Source organism: Equus asinus, chromosome 14, assembly GCF_041296235.1.
Source record: "Equus asinus isolate D_3611 breed Donkey chromosome 14, EquAss-T2T_v2, whole genome shotgun sequence".
NCBI lineage: Eukaryota > Metazoa > Chordata > Mammalia > Perissodactyla > Equidae > Equus > Equus asinus.
Window position 1 is genome coordinate 15,113,650 of NC_091803.1, and position 6,961 is coordinate 15,120,610.

The window sequence follows — 6,961 nt, forward strand, 5'->3', positions numbered from 1 at the left end:
CTTTCAGCATTTGAGAAATGTTGTGTCACCTCTGGCTTCCATGGCTTCTGGTGAGAAATCTGCCATCATTCAAATTATACCTATAGGTGATGCATTGTTTCTTTCAAGAAACACTATAGCTGCTTTCAAGACTTTTCGTCTTTAGTTTTCAGAAGTTTGATTATGTGTCTTGGTGTGGATTTCTTTGCATTTATCAAATCTGCGGTTTTCTGCCTTTTGCCAAATATGGGGAAATTTCAACAATTATTTCGTTTAATATCTTTCAGCCCTACACTCTCTCTTCTCCTTCTGGGACTTCAATGACATGAATGTTAGATCTTTTGTTACTGTCCCAAAGGTGCCTGAGGCTCTGTGAATTTTTTTTTCAGTCATTTTTCTGTCTGTTGTTCAGTATGAGTGCTTTCCATTGATAAATCTCCATTTACTGATTCTTTGTCACCTCCATCCTGTTTCTGAGTCCATTAAATGAGCTTTAATTTTGGTTATTGTATTTTTCAGTTATAAAATTTCCGTTGGATATAAATCTTTTGCTCCTTTGCTAAGACTGTTTTTTCATTTGTTTCAAGAATGTCCATAATTGCTCACTGGAGCATTTTTATGGCAGCCGCTTTAAAGTTCTTGCCAGATAATGCCAACATCTGCGTCACTTCAGTGTTGGTGTTTGTTGTCTTTTCTCATTCAAGTTTAGATTTTTCTGATTCTTGATATTACAAGTGATTTTCTATTGTATCCTGGACATTTTGGGTATTATGAGAGTCTGAATCTTATTTAAACCTATTTTAGCAGGCCTCTGCTGACACCACACTGGTGGGGCAAAGTGGATGCTGCCTCATTACACAGGGCAGGGACGAAAGTCCAAGCTCCCCACTTGGTCTCTGATGACACTGTGGGAAGGGGAGGAGTGCCCCATGAGCACGAGGTGAGAGTGGGAGTCCACACTCACACTCCATCTCCACTGATTGTGAGGTGGGAGGGGGACTGCGGTGTGGTTTTTTCCATGGTGTTTGCCTGCAGTAGGGTGAACATTGTTAAAAAGGTTTGTCCTAACGGGCTGCCCTTTCCTGGTTCTTTGGTTAGACAGAGCAGAGGAGGCAGGCTTTGATTAGGGCTTTTTTGGGTGTGTGTGTGTGTCTGCACGTATTGGGCTTTCTCAGTTGCAGGCTTCTCCTGTGCCTAATCCAGGATACACAGAAAGCAAAAAGATAATCCAGGGAACTCATTGCCATGTTTTTCCTTGAGTCCCAAGGTCTCTAGATGGTCCCTTCTTCTCTTCACCTTTCAGAGTCTTCTTGTATTTGTGTTATGCTTTATGTGCAGAGTTTTAGTTGTACTTAGTGGAAAGAATGGAGAAAACTGCATCTGTGTCATCTTTCTGTAACCATTATCTACCTCTTCTAATACTTTCATATGTTTTTAGCTTTTTTTTTTTAAATTTTAGACTAGTTTTAGATTTACAGAAAAGTTTCGAAGAAAGTACAGAGAATTCCCATACACCCCATACCCAGTTTCCCCTGTTACTAACATCGTATGGTATATTGGTCACAATTAATGAACCAGTATTATTATTAAAGTTCATACTTTATCTAAATTTCCTTAGTTTTTACCTAATGTCCTTTTCTGTCCCAAGATCCTATCCAGGACACAACATTACAACTGTCATGTCTTCTGAGGTTCTTCTTGGATGCGACAGTTTCTTAGCGTTGGCCTCTTTTTGATGACCTTGACAGACTGGAGGAGTCAGGTATTTCGTAGAATGTCCCTCCGTTGGGATTTGTCTGATGTTTTTCTCTTGATTAGACCGGTGTTATGGGTTTGGGGGACACAGACCACAGAGGTAAAGCTGCCATCATCATCACCTCATCTCAAGGGTCCATATCATCAACGTGTCTATCACTGTTGACGTTGACCGTCGTCACCTGGCTGAGGTAGCGTTTGTCAGGCTTCTCCACTGCACAGTTACTCTTTTTCCCCCATTCTATACTGTATTCTTTGGAAGGAAGTCACCATGCACAGACAATATCACTTCTTGTTTTCCCATCACAAAAATTGACTTATTGGAGGAATTCATTTCTACTGGGTCCATATTTTTCCAAACGTTTCACTTTAATGTTCATTACACCAATATAAAGCATTTATGCAGCAAGGAAAAGATGAACAAGCAGGCGGGATGTGAGAGGTTAGTTCTCTTAATACTTTCGTGCGCTCCAAACTAATGTGCTAATGAGGCCTCCAGATGCTAAAATAACAATTTTTAGGAAAAACTTAAAATTATATGCAGCTATCAGATCAACAGAATTATTATGAATGCTTCTGTTTCAGGGAAATTTATCAGAAGAAATAGAATCCTTTTGGTTTTCTCTGGAAAGCTTATTTTAACAGGATAATTTCCTCATGACTTAATACACATAATTTCCTCATGACTCTCCTAAATTCCAAAAAGGGAAGCACGATTGTTAATATTATATTTGTCCTTTTGTCACCGATGGGGCTATTTTCAGACGAGGCAAGACAGGCAGAATGGTCTGTGCCTTGTGGAGCATTCACAGTACATTGAGGCCTGTAAAACAGTCACCTCGAGGACACACATTTCCAGGGACTAGGACTTGACGCAGAACGGTGCCCTCTTCTATTAGGAAAGACCATCCTCGCTTTTCTGTTTTTGCTTTCATGACGTATTTCTCAGAACCGTAATTTATTTGATGTTGAGTTTCCGGATATGAGTAATGGTCAAGAGAAGACATAACTTTTTTTAACAAAATGGTTCTAGGCATACACTGCAGAGTGAAAGGATGATTACTTAAAGTAAGGATATTATTAAAATGCTCTCTGTATTAAGGAATCTTTGCGCAATCCCTGACGTCATGGCAAATGTGATCTTTTTCTTCTTTCATCCATTTTCATTTTATTGAATTTCTTGGCCATGTAGACAAGTGGCCACATGTACCTGACCCTCTCAGGGACATGGATCGGTCTCTGAGTGACTCTCACCAACTCCAACTTATCCACCTCATTTTCACCGTGAGCATCTTGAAAAAGAACAGCACTGAGGAGAGTCATCTTAGCAGATATTAAAACAACTTATAAAGAAAAACAGTTGAAATGATGTGCCAGAGCAGGTGCAGAGAAATGAAGTAGAGATTCAGGAAAAAGACCCAATTCAAGTGAGAAGTGAACACACGATCAAGGCAGCATTTCAGAGCAGCTGGGGGAGACGGGTACTCCCTGGACAGTGTTGGGAGGTGACGGGGGACAGCTGGACATTTACCTCCTTCCTTACATCACACGGAATTCCACTCGGATCCAAGATTTTAACATAAGAGAATGAAACCAGGAAAGGACTGTTAAAAAGGATTACCATTTTAACAATCCTGGAGCAGGAAAAGAACTATCAACATTATGCAAAATTCAGAAGCCATAAAATAAAAATGTAGTAACCTCTGGTTTAAAACACACACACAAAACTCAAGACAAATGACAAACGCGGAAAGACATCTACAACACATTTAACATACAAAGGGCTAATATTGTCAATGAATACAGAACTTTTGCAAATGAAAAAAGGAAAAGACAAATAGAAAAAAAAAGGAGATGCAATAAACACAGGAAAAGATGCCCAACCTTAGAGTCAAATGTAAATCATTTCTCGCTCACTAGACTAAAAAAAGTGAAAATTCCAGAGGTGAGAAATTGAAGGCCACCAGGGACCAGGCACATTCCTTAGGCTCACTGAGCCATCTTTTGCACGTGGCCCTCCTCCACATGCTCAGAAGATGGCTGCTGCACCTTCAGGCATCACGTCCAGGATCCGGCAGGAAGAACTGGGGCAGGAAGGGAGAAGGCAAAAGGCTCCTGCCCCCCAGTCTGCTCCCTTTAACCAGTTTTCTTGGAAGCCCAATTCTGCTTACGTCTCATTTGCCAAAATTGTCCCGTGGCTGCATGGGAGGATGGGACGTGATTTTTTTTAACTTTTCATCATATCAAGTGCAGAAATCATAAGTATACCACTTATGGATTTTCACAAAGTGAACACATCTGTCTGACCAGCATCCAGATCCAGAACAGCCTCCTTGCAACTTCCCACGTGCTCCCTCCCAGTCACTAGAAAAGGTATTTTTAATGGGTATATTTCTCGCTACTGATGCAGGGTCGGCGAGCCGAAGAGTCAAAAGAAAGATTTCTTGGACACTCAAGGTCTGGCAGTAGTGCTCTTTTATTTAGAGAATAGTATGGAATAGCATGGGGACAGGACCCATGGGCAGTAAAGAGCTGCTGCATGGGGACAGGACCCACGGGCAAGAGGAGCTCCTGCTGCCGCTGGCATGGGAACAGGACCCATGGGCAGTCAGAGCTGCTGCTGCAATGTGTTGAGGGTTAGGGCTAAATTTCTAAGGCATGGGTACGTGACTTATTTTTACTGGAAAAAGAAAAAATGGTGTAAAAAGTCATTAAATGGTTTCAGTGCAGATGGGGTCTGGTTATTGTGTGGTCGTATAACTTTAGATATGAATCTGGTCAAATAGATCGGCATGTAAGCCAGCATGCCCTGGGCTTCTCTCCCTGGGGCAGCCCTAATTCACACCATAAAATCCATGGGGTCATACAGATCCAGGTCACCTTGGGCTTCTCTACCTGGGGCAGCCTTGATCCACATCACTACAACCAAAATTGGGTTAAGAAAGAAAAAGCGAATATAAGTAACCAGCAGTCTGTCACACTCATCATTTTATGTTTGCCCAAAGTCACTCTTATCTTTAAATCTTCTCCCCAAAACTTTCATTCTTAGTCCAATAAATTTTCTTGTCCTTTAAAAGAGAATGGTTGATATTTACGTTCTCTGTAATTTCATATTGTGAGACTGGGACCAAGAACAAGCTGACCCGAGCAGGAACTTTCTGCAACAGTAGAATCATAGGTGGACACAAGGAGAAGGTCCCCGTGGGATGCTGACCGGGTCCCTGAGTTTGGAGACGTCTGTGAATATGGAGACATCCTAGAGAACCATTAGGGACCCCATCTCACAAATGTGATGAATAGGGGAAAAATTTGCGATTCTATTGACATTCTTTAGAAGTGAGAAAACCCAAAAATAAGATAAGTGTGGCCAAATCTTAGAATTGAGAATTTATTCAGTATTACAGTATTCATATCGGAGAGAACATCTTTGTTATGAATACAGGCAGCTTTCCTCGGGGCTCCCATCCTACTGAACATTGTAGCATTCATCTCGGAGAGAATCCCCGTTTGCGGGAGGCATCTGCCAGCATCCCAGCACCACATGGCAGCAGCTAATTCACATGCAATAGGAACTCTACAAATGCAATAAATGTGAGGGCTTTCAGCAAAGTAAAGCTCATTCAACGTCAGAGAATTCACACTGGAGAAAAACCATATGCACGTAATGGATGTAAAAATGCTTTCAGACAGTGCTCAGAGCTAATTAGACATCTGGGATTTCAGAGCAGAGAGGAGCCCTGTGAGCACAATGGGTGAGAAGGAACCTTCAGTCAGCGTCCCACCCGCAGACAACGTCAGCTAATTTGCTCCGGACTCAGCCGGTCATTTGTGATGAAGCTGGAGAATCATCTAGAGGAAGTGTGGAGGGTCATCCAGCCTGGAGAGAAGCCTGGGAGCATAATCACTGTGGAAAATCACGTGGGGCTGGTGTAGCTCTTTCTCATCATGGGAGGACTCAGGAAAGAAAGACTCTCGTGTTGTCAAGATTGCGGGCGATTATTTAGTCAGTAATCAGGCTAATTCACACTGGAGAAAAAGCTTGCTTGTCAAGAATGAGGAAAAGCCTTCAGTTTCTTCCTTGCTGGATTTCAGAGAATCCTTAGTGATATAGGGGGAAACTTTACGGGGGGCTTAGGGCTTATTAAGTTCCACATTAAAGCATCAATCCTATCAAACTAAGGATTTCAACTTTTTGCTTTCTCCATCCCAACCAAAGCGTTCGTTCCTTTCTCTGATTATCTCACGGGATTTTTTTGGTCTTTAATGACTTATCTTCCTAATATTATCACTGCTTTGATAAGCTTAACTTTTACTTCTACTAGGTATTCATTCAGTACATTTCTGCTGAATGAATTAAGTAATGTAGTAGGTAAAAGGGTTGGCCTGGTCTTGACCTCTGGGGCAGGACTCCAGAAGACACGCGGGCTCTGTATCCATAAGGTACGCATAAGGACTGTGCTGAGGCCTGAGGCTTAGTGGCAGAATCTGAGGCAGCAAATTCTAATATCATCGCAACACATCCATGTTTGGGCCCCATTAATGTGATGAACTTCTACGGGCCCCATCTCTATACCGCTGAAGATTATCTCGAGATGGGAACCGGGTGGGTGACTTTTCCAGAGTTCTGAAGGGAATGGAGTAATCTGTCTTTGTGGGGTACCTGAGGAGGATGCCAGTTTATCTCTGGTACGTATCTAAAGCTAGAAACTGAAAGAGGGAGGGCTAGCATTCTTGAGTTCAACTTCTCATTTCATGAGGGAAGGATCAGGTACATTTTTTTGTGCTGAAGAAACACAAAAACCACACTGCCTGATGAAAGGTGGGTCAGAAGAAAGCTTCCTCTGCTCCTTGTCAACCGACTGCATTCTCTCCCCCAACCTAACCGCCATGCCCAGGCTAGGATTCAGTCTTCCCAAGACATCCTTGCCTCCCGCGACATCCACTCTCCCATTGAGGTAGAAGGGATCCTGGCTCCTGGCTTTGCTTGGAGAAGACAGGAAGAAATGGCAGAAAAAAAAGGGGGTGGTGGAAGAGAGACAAAGAACGAAGAGCATGGGCGTGCCCACACACAGGACGGCCACAATTCAGGGCACCTCATTCCTAAAAGGATCTACAGTGTCACTCAGGCTGGCTGGGGAGTAACTAAAAGGCCTCATTTTCCACCGGTTTCACTCTAGCTGCCATAAACTCCTTCCAGCTGGTACTTGGAGCTCATAAACTCCTGCTG